The following is a 20,391-nucleotide window of genomic DNA, read 5'->3' on the forward strand; positions in this document are numbered from 1 at the left end:
ACATTCGGAATATCAGGTAAATGGTGATGCGCTACATTTCCTATTGTGGAACGTTGTGGTCTGCCTTGTTGAAGAGATGGGTCTTCAGTGACTTGCGAAAGTTGATTGGGTCGTAGATTGTTTTCAGGTCAAGTGGTAATGCATTCTACAAGTGCGTACTCATGTAGGAAAAGCTGGACGCATGTGTTAATCTGTATTTTAGTCTTTTACAGCTAGGGAAGTGAAGATTCAGGAAAGTGCGTGCTGATCTTTTAGCGTTCCTGAGTGGCAAGTCAATAAGGTCTGACATGTAGGCCAGGGCATCTCCGTGAATGATTTTATGAACCAGAGCGCAGACCTTGAACGCAACACGCTCTTTAAGTGGAAGCCAGTGTAGTCTTTCTCTTAGGGGGTTGGCACTTTCGTATTTTGTTTTTCCTAAATACGAGTCTGGCTGCAGTGTTTTGGGCTGTTTGAAGTTTCTTGATGATTTGTTCTTTACAACCAGCAAAAAGTGCATTGCCTTTTTCTCAATTATCAGACTTTTTTTGTCAGTTTGTTTCACATATTCCTGTTAATGAAAAATGTTTTAATGTGCAAATCAACTTTACGTGTGTTAATTCATAGGTTAGCACAGGGTTAAATTGTATACAGTAAACGTTTGAAGGCACGCTGTCAAATTGCACGCGGGCTAGTGAATGCCAAGCATGGCAACATTTTTCCAAGGCTCCTGTCTGTAACTTGCATGAGAACATTTCAACAAAGTAGAGCGTTCGGATTGGCTATGCTAAAATGTTTTTTTTTTTTTTTTACACAATTGTAGGCTCAAGCAGAAGGTTGGTCTCATTGAACCTTGGGCTTCTTTCAACTTGGTTTCTACATATAGGGGCAGATTGAAACTGTTGTAACACTCAGACCTTGACATTGTGTACATTCCTTACTTAACATTGCACATACCATGTTTGCACAGGTCTATGAGATTTTACTGGTGTCAGTCACTGCAGGAGCAACCTCCAGCATCTTTACTGCTGACCTATGCTGTGGCAGGAGATGTGTTTTTGCAAAGGAAATCTTTGAATTCAGGGCTCCTTTTACCAAGCTGTGGGAAAAAGGGACCTGTGCTAAGAGTGGGAGCCATTTTTTCCTTGTGCCAGGGCTCTTTTTACTGCAGTGGGGTGAAAAGCCTCCAGACAAACATGGCCATGCGGTAAAAGAACTCTTACCATGTGGCCGTGCGGTGGGGAACCCTTACTGCCACCCATTGATGTGGTGATAAGGGGCTCCTGTGCAGTGGTTTAGCTACGTGGGGCCAGGGAGGCCTGGGCCCCCGTAGATTTGGCCCTGGACCCCCTGCCGACGACCCTCTCGACCCCCCCTCCCGCCGCCAACCCGCCGTCGCCTGCCTTTGCTGGCGGGGGACCCCAACCCCTGCCAGCAGAAGGAAGCCTTTTGCGAGAAGAAGAGGACCTCGGCTGGCGGGGTTTGGGGTCCCCCGCCAGCAAAGGTAGGTGACGGCGGGTTGGCGGCAGGAGGGAGGGTCGAGAGGGTCATCAGCAGGGGGGCGGGGTTGGCAATGGTGGGGGGGTCGGCGGCGCAGGGGGGGTGCTAAAATGTGCCCCCTCACCTCAGACTCTGGACCCCCCTCCCGCTGAAGTCTGGCTACGCCCCTGTTAACCAGCGATGCCTGATTACTGCTGGGTTACTGCCACAAAAGCCATTTCTGGGGGTTTTCTTTATCCTGGTTATTTCCAAAAAGGGTAGTAGAATAATATCAATATTAAACCCAACAATTCCACTACAATGCACCTGAGTGTTGGAGGTGTGTAATCGCTAGTATATATGAAATGTGGAGAAAAAAAGATTTCAGAAATCCTAGAGAATACTCCTTATGTGGATATCACCATACATGTGTGGAGTACTCTGCTTCTTCAATCACTAGTCTTCACAAAAAAAACTCCACTCTTCTTATTCATATAATACATGCACATACACCTATCACAATACTCAAAGGTGAAGGCAACTAATTAAGACGTTCGGTGAATACAAAACTACTTAGCTTGAATGTTCTTAAAACTGTCCATTCTCCAACAGCATACAATGTTCACAAAGCCCAAGGTTTTCTTTATCCCCCAGAAATGGCGAACGCTCAGGGCGCAACTACTGCCGGCAGCCGCATTGCGTCTGCAGTAGTCCCAATTTAGCGTTTGGTAAGCCCGCGTTGGGCTTACCAACACTTTGAATGTGTTTAAATCTTTTTATTGTTTGAAAAACACACAAAAAGGTCAAATATAATGAACACGTATACTAAACAATTCTTAGATCAAAACCGCATGGAAGCCTTCTTCACTTTCCCATCTAACCCCCCCCCCCCCCCTCCTTTTTATATTTAACGAATTTTGTTAGAGTCATTCAAATAACAAAGCCTTGACAAGGAACACATTGCTAGTACAAATGATTTGACTCTACCTTTCTACAAAATAAACTCCCCTCCCCCCCACCAACCCCCCATCCCAACAACGTGCCACACACCTAGAAGGCCTAAGAGATCAGGATTCTGCTGTGTGCTACTGCTGTTAGCGAATCCCAGAATGGGGACCAAATCTGAGAAAAATGCCCCCCCCCCCCAGAGGAGGATAGGTGACCAATACCCCTGCGATCTAATGAACAAAGGAAAATCATCTTGGAGCGCCATTGTTGCAAAGCGGGAATCTCTGCAGTTATCCAACACTGCAGGATGGCCTTCTTACCAATGAGAACCGCCCTTTTTAGAAATGGCTTCAACCCCTAAAAACATCAAACAATTGAGGTGGTGGAAATGAAAACGGTAACAGAATTCAAACACGCGTGGGATAAACATAAAGGAATCCTGTTCAGAAGGAATGGATCCTAAGGAGCTTAGCCAAGATTGGGTGGCAGAGCCAGCCGGTGGTGGGAGGCGAGGATAGTGCTGGGCAGACTTATATGGTCTGTGCCCTTAAGAGGACAGGTACAAATCAAAGTAGGGTATACACAAAAAGTAGCACATATGAGTTTATCTTGTTGGGCAGACTGGATGGACCATGCAGGTCTTTTTCTGCCGTCATTTACTATGTTACTATGACAGGGACTTGGTTGCCAAGTAACCCTCAAAGATGTGAGACATGCGGACACACGCCTCTAAAACTCTAAAATAGGGGGACAAGCCCAAAACATGTGCCCCAAGACTGCAGGAGAATGGGTGCTTTGCAAAACACCCCCAGAGTTTTACATGTATTTAAGCTGCTCCTTTGCAATTCTTCAGAGGCGCTGGACGCTGCCATGTTTGGAAAGTGTCATTGAATCCTCAAACAATATGAAGTCCGATTGGTTCATGCAGTTTGTGATGCCACTGGACATACACTGGTCAATAAGGATGATTTGGACACAGGGAATGTGAGGTACTTTGCAATGATTTTGCAAGGATACAGCTAAAAGAATTTATAAACCTATGGTTTCACGTGAAAGGTGTTCATTGATAAAGGTGACTATGAGCACCAGTCCTGGGGACATTCACTCCACAGGAGAGTTCAATTTTAAGAGACTCACTTTTATTTAGTGAGAGAGCTTTTCTTTGTCATTCTGTTTATTTATTTAGATTTTGGTCACACCTTTTTCAGTAGTAGCTCAAGGTGAGTTACACTCAGGTAGTCTGAATATTTCTCTGTCCCAGGAGGGCTCACAATCTAAGTTTGTACCTGAGGCAGTGGAGAGTTAAGTGACTTGCCCGAGATCACAAGGAGCAGCAGTGGGATTTGAACCAGCCACCTCTCAATTGCAAGACCGGAGTTCTAACCACTAGGCCACCCCTCCACCTCACTATTGGTGGTTAAAACAGACTAGAAGGACATACTGGGGATAAATGAAAAAACAGGAGGCTGGAAGTGTCACCTTGTGAATCCAGTAAGTGCAGAAATGTATTAAAACTGTGCATTTTTATCCATGCCAGTGCTGGCTGGGGGAGGGGAATCCCTGCCATTTGAAAATACAAAAATGTTTTTCTACTCAGTTGTGGTTCGAGCAAATCCATATCCCGTGTCAAACAGGATCACTTGGTTGAAGACACACCTGGTTCATTCTTCTGCTTATGTATCCATATAAAACTTTCACAAAGAAATTCAAATCAGCAAATCTTCAAATGAGCACCATGAAAGCACAGCACTAAGGGGCCTATTTACTGAGCCACGTGCGCCCAACGTGTGCCAAATTGGAGTTACCGCCCAGTTACCGCGTGGCCCTTGCGGTAATTTCAATCTTGGCGTGCGTCCGCTACACGCGTCTGAAAAATAGTTTTTATTTTCTGGCACCCAGCAGCTACATGCGTCGAGTGGCATTTGACGCTCGTAGGCCATTACCGCCCAGTTACCACGTGAGACCTTACCGCTTAGTCAATGGCTTGCAGTACGGTTTCAGACCCAAAATGGACACGCGACAATTTTCATTTTGCTAAATGTCTGTTTTCAGCAAAAAAAGGGCATTTTTTTGTGGGTGCACTAAGAAATAATTCTGCTTGCGCCCGAGACACGCGTCTACACTACCGCAGGCCATTTTTCAGCGCACCTTAGTAAAAGGACCCCTAAATTAACTAAATCATAGTAAAGCTTTCAAACCTGCCAGAACTAGGAAGAGGAGATGGAATAGCACCCTCCGGCCTAAAATCCTCGAATATTAGAGGCAATGGTGAGATTACTCTCATTACACAGTCACTACTGATTAGGATTATATGGAATGAATCCATTATCCTTTATCCTACTGCAAAGCACTATATGCCGGTTGCAAAGAACAAATAATCAAGAAACTCCAGACAGCCCAGAACACTGCAGTTAGACTCATATTTGGCAAACCAAAATTTGAAAGCGCCAAGCCCTTACGAGAAAAATTACACTGGCTCCCACTTAAGGAACGCATCACGTTCAAAATATGTTCACTAGTTCACAAAATTATCCATGGAGACGCACCAGCTTACATGTCTGACCTAATAGACCTACCACCTAGGAATGCCAGAAGATCATCCCACACATTCTTTGATCTGCACTTCCCCAGTTGCAAAGGAATGAAATACAAACTAATGCATGCGTCAAACTTCCGCTACTTGAGCACACAGTTATGGAATGCACTGCCGAGCAACTTGAAATCGATATATGAAATAGTGAACTTCCGCGCACTACTGAAGACCCATCTCTTTGAAAGAGCATACCAAAAAGATCAACCCAAGTGAATATGCACAACTCACCTATTTAATTTTAGAATTGTCTCTTAATATCTGCTTGTATGCTATTACTTTGTTTTATTATCATCATGCTGACCAAAACCCTGCAATACTAAATGTTTATATTACTAACATTCTTCCACTACTCATGATGTATTGTAAGCCACTTTGAGCCTGCAAAGAGGTGGGATAAGGTGGGATACAAATGCAACAAATAAAAAAAATCCTAGTTATCAGAGACAACCTGGAAACAAAGTACTCCAGGAACTGTCCCTCTCTATTTATAATGAGGATAATTCTGGAATCCCCTGCATGTCCGTTCACTGTGTAAAGTTTGTAAAGTTTGGAGAGATTTATTTAAGGCCCTTTATATTGGGGCTGGGTGCTCTCCTGGGTTGGATTTTGAAAGTGAGGGAGCAGTGGGACCCTGCCTTTCTTCAGGAGCGACCAGGCCTTGTAAAGGGAGAGGAACAGCCTTAAGCCGGCTCGACCTAACCTAAAGAAAAGATTTGAAGAGGCTTCCAAGGGAGACTGTGGAGAGAAGACCCAGTGCAATTGTTCAGTGTTTCTCAGGAGGTGAGTGAGACCAGCTCGGCGCATCCTCACCTTAACCCCTGGAAAATCCAGTCTCAGAGTAAGGGACCGAACCTTGGTGCAGCCAGTGCATTTCTCCTAGTGAAAAAGATGCCAGTACTCAAATGCCTGGCCACCCTTTAGGGGTGGGGTGATCACTGAGGGACTCACCCCACAATAGCCAGGACCCCTGCAACCAGTCACAGAATCTTTGACTAGGCAGAATTGGTGTGTAAGGCCTGAGCTGTTTCTTTTTTTTTTAATTCTTTATTTATCATTTTTTAATTTTACAAGCATTTAATACTTGAATCAGAAAAACAGATTACATGATATTCAGGAAACCATATTTATCATTACAAAGAAAAAATTTCCATCTTGTATTAGACCACCAAATGGGGGGGGGGGGGGGGGGGGGCTAGAGCCGTTACAAATTCAGGAGATGAGAATTATACATTAAAGTTAAAGTAAAGCTTAACACATTATCCACTAAATAATATCTTCTATATATTAACCCAAGGTCAAACTTGCGTGATTCCAACTTGCATCATAATAATTTTTTCTGTTCAATAAATTGTTTTAAATGTTCAGGCATAAAGAAAACATATTTTACTCCCATCATCACAGTCTGATCCAAACGCTGGAGCGTCTCCCAAATAGCTTCCAGCGTTACCTTCGCCGAGGAGACCTTAGAAGTTCCTGGTCTCTGCGCCGTAACAACAATACTCTGAGCCTCAGATGGAGTGAGGGCCTTGGCTGGTAGTTCGACAATGGGTCCCAGACATGTTGCCCTTCTTCCCTCTTTGCGGGTTGGGGATCCATCGTCGTTGTCGATTACAGCCGGTTGCGAAGGTGGGAAAAGTGTTGGAGGCGACAACGACGTGTCAAACCCCAGGATCTCGACTTCTCCTTGCGCAGAAAGATCAGCGGGGTCTCCGATCGCAGATTGAGTGGATTGCCTCGTTATGAAACTCTTCAAAGTTTGCTGAGTAGGCGTTGATATTAGAGTCGGCTGGGCTCCGACCCTAACGGGTCCCTTCCTCTTCGTATGGGGCATTATCGCAATAAGTAGAAAATAAATTTCATAAGAAAAGTGAAGAAGGAAAAAAAAAGAACTCAGCAGCTTCGGATGAGCCACTTGCGAGGAGCTGTTAGTGCCGCCATCTTGCTCCGCCCCCTCCCTAGTAGAGCCAAGAACACCGAGCCTGACCTGTTTCATTAAAACTTGGGGACCATGGGTCAATTTTAGCAGACAATGGAAAATGCTGGCCCCTCCTACATCTCAATGGCTTAATTTTGTGCATTTTTAACTTGTACATTTTTTTCAAAAATGGCCTAAAAAGATAAACACACAAAACACAAAACCTTGTTCGAAGTGGTATTTAAAAAAACTACTACTACTGCTACTTATCATTTCTATAGCGCTACTAGACGTACGCAGTGCTGTACACTTGAACATGAAGAGACAGTCCCTGCTCGACAGAGCTTACAATCTAATCAGGACAAACAGGACAAATAAGTGAAAAGGACAGAGTAGCAAGGTTCTGGAATCCCAAAGAATAGCAAGATTCTGGAATCCCAAAGACTACTACTACTACTACTTATCATTTCTATAGCGCTACTAGACGTATGCAGTACTGTACACTTGAACATGAAGAGACAGTCCCTGCTCGACAGAGCTTACAATCTAATTAGGCCAGACAAACAGGACAAACAAGAGATAAGGGAATATTAAAGTGAGGATGATAAAATAAGGGTTCTGAACTAGTGAATAAGGGTTAGGAGTTAAAAGCAGCATCAATAAGGTGAGCTTTTAGCTACATTTGCTATTCGGATTTGAGATGTTTAGCGCAAAACGTCCAAAGTCCAACTTAAATGTCACCTCAAAAATTCTCCTCCATGCTACTGTGTCGGTGCACCAAACCTTCCACTCTGGCTCCTCTGTGTTTCTACTGTCCGATTCCGACTCCGACTCCACAGTCCTGCACGTGTCTACAGAAGAATCTTTCCATCAAGCCGGGCTGAAGCACTATTTTAAAAGTTCATTTCTGAAGCACTTGTAGTAGGTGATAATTTTTTTTGGACTAATTTAATAACCCTGGCTGTGAGATTTTTTTTTTTCTTGATGATATTGAAAACTCCAAATATATAAAACCTAACCACCAGGTGGCGCTCAGAGCTCAGTTATACAGCTATGAAATGGTGATGCAGGATCAGAGATGTGTGTTGTAGCTTTATAGACTGTGACAGATTATCAGCAATGAGCTGGGATGTATCATTACTACCATCCAAAGCAAACAAACACAGCGGAGGTGACACGCAAGATGAGGCAAAAACAAAACGGTCGAGTGGACTCAAAGAGTTCACATCAGAAGCTTTATTCAAAGTATAATGGACTCATCCTATATAATAATTTGCACCTCCAACGTTCCATCGCTGACTGGCTGCCTGGGTTCGTAACATCTCATGACATCAGCCAGCCTCCAGCGTTCCATTCCCCCTCACTGCCCCGCCCTTGCGTCAAAATGCAATGACGTCAGAGGGCGGAACAGTGAGAGGGAAGGGAACGCTGGAGGCGAGCTGACGTCAGGATGTTACCAACGGAAGGGAAGCCAGCCAGGCCAGCCAGAAAACGATGAGGTACAAAGGAAGAGAGAATCGCGGCACATCGAGGGGAGGGGAGGGCAGAGCAGAGCAGAATCGATGGACATGGATGGGATGGGAGGGGCGGGGAGTGGAGGGAAGGGAAGAATCGCTGGACATGGAGGGGAGGGGAGGGAAGGGAAGGGAAGAATCGCTGGACATGGAGGGGAGGAGATGGGAGGGGAGGGAAGAATCACTGGACATGGAGGGGAGGAGATGGGAGGGAGGGAAGGGAAGAATCGCTGGACATGGAGGGGAGGGGATGGGAGGGAGGGAATGGAAGAATCGCTGGACATGGAGGGGAGGGGATGGGAGGGATGGAAGGGAAGGGAAGAATCGCTGGACATGGAGGGGAGGGGAGGGCAGGGGAGGGAAGGGAAGAATCACTGGACATGGAGGGGAGGGGATGGGAGGGGAGGGAAGAATCGCTGGACATGGAGGGGAGGGGAGGGCAGGGGAGAGACAAAAAAATCGCTTACAAGAGAGCCTTTCTAGGGCCCGTTTCATTGTTGAGGAAACTACTACTTATCATTTCTATAGCGCTACTAGATGTACGCAGCACTATACACTTGGACATGAAGAGACAGTCCCTGCTCGACAATCTAATTAGGACAGACAAACAGGATAAACAAGCAAAACAACGGGCTGGGTTCCACTAGTTATATTATAATGAGTCCACTGGACATTTTGTTTTTGCCTCATCCTGCGTGACGCCTCTGCTGTGTTTGTTTGCTTTGGTTTTCCTAGTCGGAGGACTTTTGTTCTTCTGTGTCTGTCGATTTGCCCTACCATCCAACACATAGCAGCAATCTGGGGAAGGGGTCTGAAATGTGAATGGTTAGTGTTTACATCACCAGCCAAGGTACCTACTGCATCTGAACGTAACTCTACAACTGAAAAAGAGCAACCCAAATCCTAATAATAAAAATAACACGGCTGATATTTAAAGTGATTTAAGGGGGCAGCAGGTGAGGGGTGGTACAGGGATTGGCACTGGGGAAGAGCCAGCAGTTATGCGGGTGCAGGATCTGAATATTGGCTGGCACCTGCATAATTATAAAAAAGGAGTTTGGAGCCCTCCGAGCCCCATCCCACCTCCTGAAAAAGCCCTCCTCTTCCCTTCCTCCTCCCCCCAGCCTGTGACATTAACAATCCCCCCCCCCCCCGGAATGTCCCCCCAACCTCCAGCCACTCTCCCCCAGGTCTACCTTGGCTCCCTAGTGGTTCAGTGGGGGTGAAGCTCTGGTGGCTAACAGTGGGACAATTAACCCTAGATATGCAATCCCAGGGCCCGCACATGGCCTGGCACTGAATATTCTGGGCTAATTTAGCTGGTCATGATCAGCATTTAAAAATGGCTGACTGCCGCTGGCTGAATATTACCCCTAACGTAAATTGTAGATCAGCTTCAGCCTCTCCATTCACTCCTCACCTTCCACTTAAACTACTGGAGCTCGTTCTTCTCAGGGCTCCCACGGAATCATTTTTCACCTCTTCAGTTTATTTAGAAGTCAGCTGCACGACATCTTCCATCTCCATAGCTAAGACTGTTATGGTTAGTTTTGGGGTGGCTTTGGGCCTGTAGGCTATAGGGAAGTTAGGTCAAATTAGGCTTTGCTTCCTAGCTCTTCAGTCTAGGCCTGAACTGTATTTTTAAAAGAATTAAGCAGTCAGCATTATTGATCCAGGCTAATGTACCAATGGACTGTTACTCTAGGTGAGATCATGGGTCAGAAGAATCAAGGTTCAAGGTCAGTAGGGTCACGATGATCTCTGACAATTATGCCCGCCCATGAAGGTGGTCAGAAGGTAGGTCTGTGGAGACTCCTCTTCAATGGGCCTATCAGAGAATGGGTTGTGTCTGCTTAAGCTGACTAGGTCTTTCCATCATAGGACCACTTCCCATGACATAATCCTCATTATGCTGGACCAATCATATTGCCAAGTTCCATTACTTCCATGTTAGCCTGTCAACAGTCAATGACACGGCATACCATTAATGGCTATGGAGACAACTCCTATATAACATGGGATTTTCTGGATATTAGCCACTGAGAAACAGTGAGTGAGTGAGTGTGAGAGTGAGAGTGTGAGAGTAAGAGTGACAGTTGTTCTGTCCTCCGACAGCCTCGCACTAGTTTATAACGTGATCCTAAAATGTGTGTAATGCCTTTACTGTTATTCTCAGTCCCAAGGACTATCATTGCTGCAGTTTCCCCACTGGAAAACTACATGAGCAATGCACTGTGGGTAATGTAGTTCACAGGCAGTGCAACCACACTTGTTTGGCTGTGTAAGAACTGCTATCACTGGTTGTGAGGCTGCTCAGACCTTCTCTCTCTCCCTCTCCCTCTGCCAAGCTTGGCTCTTTTGTCTTCCTGTTCAGTCTTACTATCAGAGGTCAGCCAGGTATGACCTTTCCCTCCTATCTCTAGGACTACCCCTTGCTATCCGATAGCAGGCTCTGTCCCCCATTGGTCTCTATCTGCTCCTCCCTGTGTGAAGCCCCACCACTTCCTTGTCCTTTCAGCCATGTGGGGCTTCTTCCTCCATTATAGCCAGGGACATGGAGCCAACACCATCTCGCTCCAGACAGCTCTGTCCTGCTGAAAATCCCTGTAACGTCTAAGCCCTCGCACTCCCTGTAACGAACCTGGATTTTTTACCCTGTAAATATCTTCTTCCAAATGAGATATCGCATGTCGCAGTCACCCAGCTTTGGACTATTTCTACCTGTTCAACTATCTTCTCCTCCCCCTGCAATACAACTACCTCTCTTCAGATCTCCACCTCCCACAGCCTCCAGATTAAGAAGTCTCTGTATCCTGAACATCTATCTGTGAGTAAATTATCTGTGATTTATTCAATAAAAGAGACTTTATAAAATAATAGAGACTTCAGGTGATTGCTGTGCCAGGGTTATGCTCCATGATATTGGGGCTCCTAATTACCAAGCTCCGAGAGTCATGACAACAGTAAGTGAGTTGGAGTATGTGAAAGAAGGTGGTCTCCAGTCCAGCACCACATTTTACTGTAATTGTTCAGATGTTGGTATTGTCCCATCAGGCTGTTGTAATTCCTTGAATATTGGGCTAAATGCCAGGCTGCTATACAAAATGCAGATGATTCAAAATAGTTGATCTTTTGTTTGAGAAAATTTGACGGAATCTCCTCTTACTACCAAAAACTCCATTGGCTTCCTGTAAAGGCACGCATTCTTTTCAAATCAGTTTGTTTGATGTTTCAGGTAGTGCAGAGGGGGTAGGATGCTCCCATGCCTACTACACTGACTCTTGCATAGAGCTGCAGGCCTGGATGTTGCAGCAGTCACAAGAGAGTGCTGAAAAGGATGAGATGCTGTAAGTGTGGGAGACGGAGACAAGGAGAGAGAAGGGGAGGAAGATGCCGGACACCATAGGGGAAGGTAGAGACGAGGAGATGCTGGAAACCTGATGGAGGGAGGGAGGAAAGGAGAGATGCTGGACACCTGAGGTAGGGCACAGAAGGGAAGGGGACATACTGGACACCTGGCATAGGGAAGGAAAGCAGAAATACTGAATACCTGGGATAAGGAAGGAAGGGGGAAATGCTAGACATTTGGGGTAGGGAAAGGAAAGGGAGATGCTGGACTCCTGTGGGAGGGAAGGAAAAGGGAGATACTGGACACCTTGGGGAGGGAGGGGGAGATGCTGGACATCTGAGAAAATGAAGGAAAGTGGAAATTCTGGACACCTGGGGAAGGAAAGGGAAGGAGAGATGCTAGGCATGAGGAGGAAGGGTCTTGAGCCACACCTTGGAGTTGAGGGGTGCACAGCTGAAGGTTTGCCTAGGGCATTAGACACCCTTGGGCTGGCCCTGCCTGCCAACACTTCAGGATCATGTTTACACCTCAGTGCTTATCTGTTCTCAGTGTCCATCTGGCCATTAGACTGCAACTTCCACAGAGAAGGAACTGTCTCTTCTATGTGTCTGTACAGTGCTACATATATATTATAGAGCTATAGGAATGTTTAGCAGTATTAGTGGGAGGGAATCTGCAAGCATTTCCACACATAAATTCATTGCCAGGAAAGGAATCTCCTCCTAGTTCATAAATGTTAAGTTTTGAAAAATTCAATGTATCTAAGGGACCTCCATGCTAAGCATTTTGCATGTAGACACATGATGGGAAACCCCTTTAGAACATCTGGCCCATACATTTGGAGAAATTCTGTTGATGGAAATCCAAAATCATTTAAGGCCGCAAATTCAAACCATGTGCTCCCAAAATTCAAAAGAGCAGAAGGGCGTGAGCTCATCCAGCACCTCACTGGGAGACAGTCCCGGCACTCACTGAAAGAAATTAGATTTGGCAGAGTTGGACTAGGACAGAATGATTTCACCACAGTAAATCAAATCTGATTTTCTATCTTTTAATTGTGGAAGCTTCAACATGTTTACAAAGAAAGCGGACCCACTGCAAATATTTTGTGGGTTAATCAAAGTAAGTTTATAAAAAATAAGGAAGCCAATGTGGATTTCCATTAGATTAAAATATATTTGTGCCTGAGGATTGCCGAGGAAAATAAAAAGTGTGCCGTTATTTGGAACAATAAGTATTTGTGGACAGCTGTGGGCAGAGGGTGTCTATCGAAAGTGTCGGTGGTGATTTCTCTTGCAGACCACCCTGAATATTTTTGGCATCAGGTAAGAGGCTGGTGGTTAGAGAAGCAGGTTACATGCCAGGGTTCAGCTAGAAGACAACTAAAACTGGTTTTCTTCGGTTTCAGCTGAAACTGAATCTGCGGCCGAAATTCACAGTGCGAGTTTGGCCGAAGCCAAAGCTGAAAACGGTACAGCACGTCGTCCCTGAACAAAAGCGAGCCCCCACAAACAAAAGTGGGCCCACTCCTGACTCCCCTGAACAAAACAGTCCCCCACCTATTGGCCTGCCCTGGGCCTACCTTCCAAACACTGCTGGTCTAGAGACCTAGTTGGGGCAGGAGTGACTCCTAGTCGTTATTGACCATGCCGGCTTCGCAGTCAAAATGGCTACCATGGGAGGTCATGAGGGTCATTTTAGTGGAAAATTAGTCAGTCATTGACTCTTGAGCATAATGGTCATGGATGTCACCACAGGTTCAGTGCATACCTGACTGGAGGAGTAGCATAGTGATTAGTGCTGTAGGCTTTGTGTGTGGGGGAACTGGGTTCAATTCCCAATGCAGCTCCTTGTGACTCTGGGCAAGTCACTTAACCACCCCATTGCCCCAGGTGCAAATAAGTACCTGTATATACCATGTAAACCACTTTGAATGTAGTTGCAAAAACCTCAGAAAGGTGGTATATCAAGTCCCATTTCCCTTTCCCTATTTGAGATTCTACATGAAATGTTGCTGTTGCTACTATTGGTGATTCTAGATGGAATGTTGCTACTATTTGAGGTTCTGTCGCTACTATTTGAGATTCTATATGGAATGTTGCTACAATTTAAGATTCTACATGGAATGTTGCTAGTGGAGGAGTAGCCTAGTGGTTAGTGCAGTGGACTTTGATCTTGGGGAACAGGGTTCAATTCTCACCACAGTTCCTTGTGACCCTAGGCAAATCACTTAACCTTCCATTGCCCCATGTAGAAATAAGTACCTGTATATCATATGTAAACCACTTTGATTGTACCTCAGAAAGGTGGTATATCAAGTCCCAATTGCCTTTCCCTATTTGAGATTCTACATGGAATGTTGCTAGTGGAGGAGTAGCCTAGTGGTTAGTGTAGCGGACTTTGATCCTGGGGAACTGGGTTCAATTCCTACTGCAGCGCCTTGTGACTGTGCAAGTCACTTAATCCTCCAACAAGTACCTGCATATACCATGTAAACTGCTTTAAATGTAGTTGTAAAAACCACAGAAAGGCAGAATGTCAAGTCCTATTTCCTTTCTTGGACACTAGAAAGGGATGGCAGTGAGTATCATATATGTCCTATTTCTCTTACTCTTCAGCTAAACTTTAGGTTTCATTTCATTTCTGCCATTTAGCATGTGTTAACAGTTGAGGGGACACAGCACCTGCTCATCCAGTTAACACACACAAAATACACTTAAAGCTTCTTTTAACTGTACTGCAGATGACAGGTGCCCTTAATATCACCCACTGAGACGGAACTGCTTTGAGTGATCTGCTGCCTTAACTGTTAATGTGTGGTAGACCATCCCTGCCCAATCCCCATCCCATTCCACATTATGCAGTGAAAGACAAGAAGTTGTATATGCTTTGTGTCATGCTGCTGTGGGCCAGGAAAAGGGCCTACGGTAAAACCGAAACCAGGGCACGTCTACTTATGGCTACCCATTGATCTAGCTGTAAGGGCTCCCACGCAGTGACCAGTTGGCAGTGGCGTTCCTAGGGGGGCTGACACCCGGAACAGCGCGACACCCCCCCTGGCGAAAGAACCCTTGATCCCCCGGTGAAAGAACCCCCCCCGGGTGAACGCCACTGGGGGGGGGGGGTGCCGCGCGCCTGCCAGCTCTTCGTTGTCATGCTCCCTCTGCCCCGGAACAGGAAGTAACCTGTTCCGGGGCAAAGGGAGCATGAAAGCGAAGATTCGACAGGCGCGTGGCGCCCCCCCCTCTTGGTACGCCACTGCCGGTTGGCGTGTGCCAACTCCTGATTATTTATTTATTTATTAGGATTTATTTACCGCCTTTTTGAAGGAATTCACTCAAGGTGGTGAACAGTAAGAATAAATCAGACATGAGCAGGAGGCAATTACAGCAGTAAAAATATTCAAAAACAATGCAAAGTATGGCATAGTTTACTACTTTTGATTGTTCAAACTTATTCTATTGTGGACCACTGGTTAACTATCTCTCTTACTACATACATGAGTGGCCTAGTGGTTAGGGTGGTGGACTCTGGTCCTGAGGAACTGAGTTCGATTCCCACTTCAGGCACAGGCAGCTCCTTGTGACTCTGGGCAAGTCACTTAACCCTCCATTGCCCCATGTAAGCCGCATTGAGCCTGCCATGAGTGGGAAAGCGCAGGGTACAAATGTAACAAAAATAAAATAGATACTATTGGAGATTCTACATGGAATGTTGCTACTATTGGAGATTCTACATGGAATGTTGCTATTCCATACGTGCAGGACGTCAGACTCACAGAAGCAGACGCCTGCGCGGCCACATTGGTGATCTGCAAGGGCCGACTTCTACATGGAATGTTGCTAGTGGAATAGCAACATTCCATGTAGAATCTCAAATAGTAGCAACAGTGGAGGAGTGGCCTAGTGGTTAGGGTGGTGGACTTTGGTCCTGAGGAACTGAGTTTGATTCCCACTTCAGGCACAGGCAGCTCCTTGTGACTCTGGGCAAGTCACTTAACCCTCCATTGCCCCATGTAAGCCACATTGAGTCTGCCATGACTGCATAAAAATATATATACTGATGGCAATAGAATATTTGTCTCACAGCGTGTGAATGTTGAACATTAATTATCAACCCAGGACCTCAAAGCTGCCAAGCCTGGCTATTCAATGTAGAATACTTGCTCTTTCTTTTAAGAGCGCCACCGCTTTGTTAGTACATAAGTATTGCCATACTGGGAAAGACCAAAGGTCCATCAAGCCCAGCATCCTGTTTCCAACAGTGGCCTATCCAGATCACAAATACCTGGCAAGATCCCAAAAAAGTACAAAACATTTTATACTGCTTATCCCAGAAATAGTGGATTTTCCCCAAGTCCATTTAATAACGGTCTATGGACTTTTCCTTTAGGAAGCTGTCCAAACCTTTTTAAAACTCTGCTAAGCTAACCGCCTTTACCACATTCTCTGGCAACGAATTCCAGAGTTTAATTACACGTTGAGTGAAGAAAAATTTTCTCCGATTCGTTTTAAATTTATTGGAGCTATGTACCTTTCATCGGTCCTTGTTCTTTTTATTGTAACGGGATCACTACCAACCAATGTAAGAAAAACCCCTTAAGGTGAAAAAACAAAGGTTAATTAGACAACTCACCGCTCAAAACACCCACATTGTGAGAGGAATAGCTTCCAAATTGTTACCTAGAAATCTAACCTATTACATTTTATACCAATTCTTGCCCCACTCCCAGCTGTGTACTTATCTTCTCAGCTCGTAAGCCTTGCTGTATTGTGGCTTGAGGTATTTCCTCTTCCCACCACTATTCAGCTCTTCCAACTGGTCGGTGTGTTCTCTCGATGCTGTTCAGTCTTTACTCCTCTAATCTTACGTCTGTTTCGCAAATGTTACTGCTGCTTCTACACGATACGTAATAGAACATTTTAATTGACAGTGTAGAGTATAAGCTAAGATGGAACATATAGATAGGTAAGAGAGCAGGGGCTTAGCCAGACTTCGTCGGGAGGGGGTCCAGAGCCCAAGGTGAGGGGGCACATTTTAGCCCCCCCGGCTCCACTAACCCCCCCCCCCCCCCCCCATTACCGACCCCCCGCCTCCGCCACCACCACCACCACCAACAACTTTGATGACCCCTGCCGACGACCCTCCTCCCGCCGCCAACCCTCCCCCGCTGTCGCTGTAGGCAACCTTTGCTGGCAGGGGACCCCAATCCCCGCCAGCCAAGAAACAGAATGAAGCCTTTGCGGGAAGAAGAGGACCTCGGCTGGTGGGGGTTGGGGTCCCCCGCAAGCAAAGGTAGCCCATGGCGACAGCGGGGGAGGGTTGTCAGCAGAAGGGGAGGTCAAGAGGGTTGTCAGCAGGGGGATCCAGGGCCAAATCTACGGGGGCCCAGGCCCCCCTGGCCCCATGTAGCTACACCACTGTAAGAGAGTAAGAAGAGCTAGAAAATAAGGTTTTACTGTGGTAGCGTTTTCAGCGTGTGCGAATGATTAGGATGCGCTAAATGTTAGAGACGCCCATAGGAATATATGGGCACCTCTAGAGTTTACTGCGCACTGAAAATGCTACTCCTGCTTAGTACATAAGTACATAAGTAGTGCCATACTGGGAAAGACCAAAGGTCCATCTAGCCCAGCATCCTGTCACCGACAGTGGCCAATCCAGGTCAAGGGCACCTGGCACGCTCCCCAAACGTAAAAACATTCCAGACAAGTTATACCTAAAAATGCGGAATTTTTCCAAGTCCATTTAATAGCGGTCTATGGACTTGTCCTTTAGGAATCTATCTAACCCCTTTTTAAACTCCGTCAAGCTAACCGCCCGTACCACGTTCTCCGGCAACGAATTCCAGAGTCTAATTACACGTTGGGTGAAGAAACATTTTCTCCGATTCGTTTTAAATTTACCACACTGTAGCTTCAACTTATGCCCTCTAGTCCTAGTATTTTTGGATAGCGTGAACAGTCGCTTCACATCCACCCGATCCATTCCACTCATTATTTTATACACTTCTATCATATCTCCCCTCAGCCGTCTCTTCTCCAAGCTGAAAAGCCCTAGCCTTCTCAGCCTCTCTTCATAGGAAAGTCGTCCCATCCCCCCTTTGTAATTTTTAGCCCTGGGGGCATTTGGTAGGCAGAGAATAGGCAAGCCCAGCACTAATCAGTTAACGCAGCTACATTGCCGCATACCAACTAATTAGCGCACGGTTAACACTCACTAATAGGGAAATTAGCATGTGGCCATTAATACAGAAAATGAAATGTCAGCCATTCTACAGCCGTGCTAAAAGTGGCCTCAGTGCATGGAGAAACCCATGTGCTAGTCGCAGCGCAGGACACCTTTAGCGCAGCTTGGGAAACGGGCCCCTGTGTATGTGATAATTGCTTGGTAACTGTATAGATCTTGCTGGAGCTGCGACATCAGTAAGGACTCGGCTGCTGGTAACGACTGGTTGGCCAGTAAAGTCCTAGACTCGGAAACTGTGGCTACTTAGCTCTCCAGCTACTTATTACTGAGCAAATAAAAGAGCCCCACGTCCTGCAGAGCCTTTGACATATCTGCTTTCCAGTTAGAACACAGGTCAAGCTCAGAGCAGGAAGGCATAAATATGTTTAATGCTGGAAAACAAAAACCCCAAACAAACAAAAAACAACAACATTTTTCTTCTCCTTCCGCAGGGCACAAGGTGGTTTGAAGCTGGAGAGCACTGGGAGTCCCAGGGCCCAGATGTTCGAGTTCTGATTTATTTTCTTTATTCAAATAATTTGCCTTGAGTGTAGCCACCCATCTATTTATTCCAAATGACTTTGCATTACCCATCTTGTTCCCATCTGTAATCTGCACTTGGCCTCTGGCTCACTGTATCGGAGAAACAGCCTTAGCATCATTTCTCTATTAACTGACTGTTCTCATGCCTGTGCATTTATAGGTGTGTCACTGGTGTTGTGCTGACTCCAGATTCTGCTCCTTTTATTATTATGTCAAGCTCCATCTCCGACTGTTTTCAAATCTAGGCTAAAAGCTCACCTTTTTGAAGGTGCTTTTAACTCCTGCTATTCACCCGTTCAGTGCCCATGTCTGTTTTAAATCATTCCCACAAGAACTCCCCAGTCCCTTATTTGTCCTGTTTGTCTGTCTTGATTAGATTGTAAGCTCTGTTGAGCAGGGATTGTCTCTTACATGTTTAGTGTACAGTGCTGCATCCATCTAGTAGCGCTATAGAAATGATAAGTAGTAGCAGTAGTAGCCTTTGGGATTCCACACGGAATGTTGCTACTCTTTGGAATTCCAGAATCTTGCTACTCTTTGTCCTTATCCCTTATTTGTCCTGTTTGTCTGCCCTAATTAGATTGTAAGCTCTGTCGAGCAGGGACTGTCTCTTCATGCCCAGTGTACAGCACTGTGTACGTCTAGTAGTGCTATAGAAATGATAAGTAGTAGCAGTAGTAGTCTTTGGGATTCCACACGGAATGTTGCTACTCTTTGGAATTCCAGAATCTTGCTACTCTTTGTCCTTATCCCTTATTTGTCCTGTTTGTCTGCCCTAATTAGATTGTAAGCTCTGTCGAGCAGGGACTGTCTCTTCATGCCCAGTGTACAGCACTGTGTACGTCTAGTAGTGCTATAGAAATGATAAGTAGTAGCAGTAGTAGTCTTTGGGATTCCACACGGAATCTTGCTACTCTTTGGGGTTCCAGAATCTTTACTTTGGAATTCCAGAATCTTGCTACTCTTTGGGATTCTGCATGGAATGTTGCTACTCTTTGTCCTCATCCCTTATTTGTCCTGTTTGTCTGTCCTGATTAGATTGTAAGCTCTGTCGAGCAGGGACCATCTCTTCATGTTCAGCGCTGCGTACGTCTAGTAGTGCTATAGAAATGATAAGTAGTAGCAGTAGTAGTCCTTGGGATTCCAGAATGTTGCTACTCTTTGGGATTCTGGAATCTTGCTACTCTTTGGGATTCCGGAATGTTGCTATTCTTTGTTCTTATCCATTATTTGTCCTGTTTGTCTGTCCTGATTAGATTGTAAGCTCTGTCGAGCAGGGACTGTCTCTTACATGTTCAATGTACAGCGCTGTGTACGTCTAGTAGTGCTATAGAAATGATACGTAGTAGCAGTAGTAGTCTTTGGGATTCTGGAATCTTGCTACTCTTTGTCATTATCCCTTATTATCTTGTTTGTCCTGTTTGTCTGTCCTAATTAGATTGTAAGCTCTGTCGAGCATGGACTGTCTCTTCATGTCCAGTGTACAGCATTGCGTACATCTAGTAGTGTTATCTAGGAATAAAGTAGTAGAAGTATGTCATTTTGTATCTATGTTATTTGAATGTTCTAAAGCGTGTTACATAGTAACATAGTAAATGACGGCAGAAAAAGACCTGCATGGTCCATCCAGTCTGCCCAACAAGACAAACTCATATGTGCTACTTTTTGTGTATACCCTACTTTGATTTGTACCTGACCTCTTCAGGGCACAGACCGTATAAGTCTGCCCAGCACTATCCCCGCCTCCCACCACCAGCTCTGCCACCCAATCTCGGCTAAGCTCCTTAGGATCCATTCCTTCTGAATAGGATTCCTTTATGTTTATCCCATGTGTGTTTGAATT

At 45.6% G+C, this 20,391-nt stretch overlaps 1 protein-coding gene across 1 annotated transcript in view; it reads left to right on the forward strand.

Annotated features, from left to right (window-relative positions):
• Positions 1-9,372: 9,372 nt before the first annotated feature.
• The window catches only part of ITIH5 (inter-alpha-trypsin inhibitor heavy chain 5), a 93,720-nt gene continuing 82,701 nt past the window's right edge, over positions 9,373-20,391 (forward strand). Inside the window, exon 1 of the mRNA XM_030216641.1 lies at positions 9,373-9,384. The gene's annotated coding sequence lies outside the window, so the exon portion shown is untranslated. The remainder of the gene's footprint in view (positions 9,385-20,391) is intronic.

Source organism: Microcaecilia unicolor, chromosome 10 (genome assembly GCF_901765095.1).
Source record: "Microcaecilia unicolor chromosome 10, aMicUni1.1, whole genome shotgun sequence".
Classification (NCBI taxonomy): Eukaryota; Metazoa; Chordata; class Amphibia; order Gymnophiona; family Siphonopidae; genus Microcaecilia; species Microcaecilia unicolor.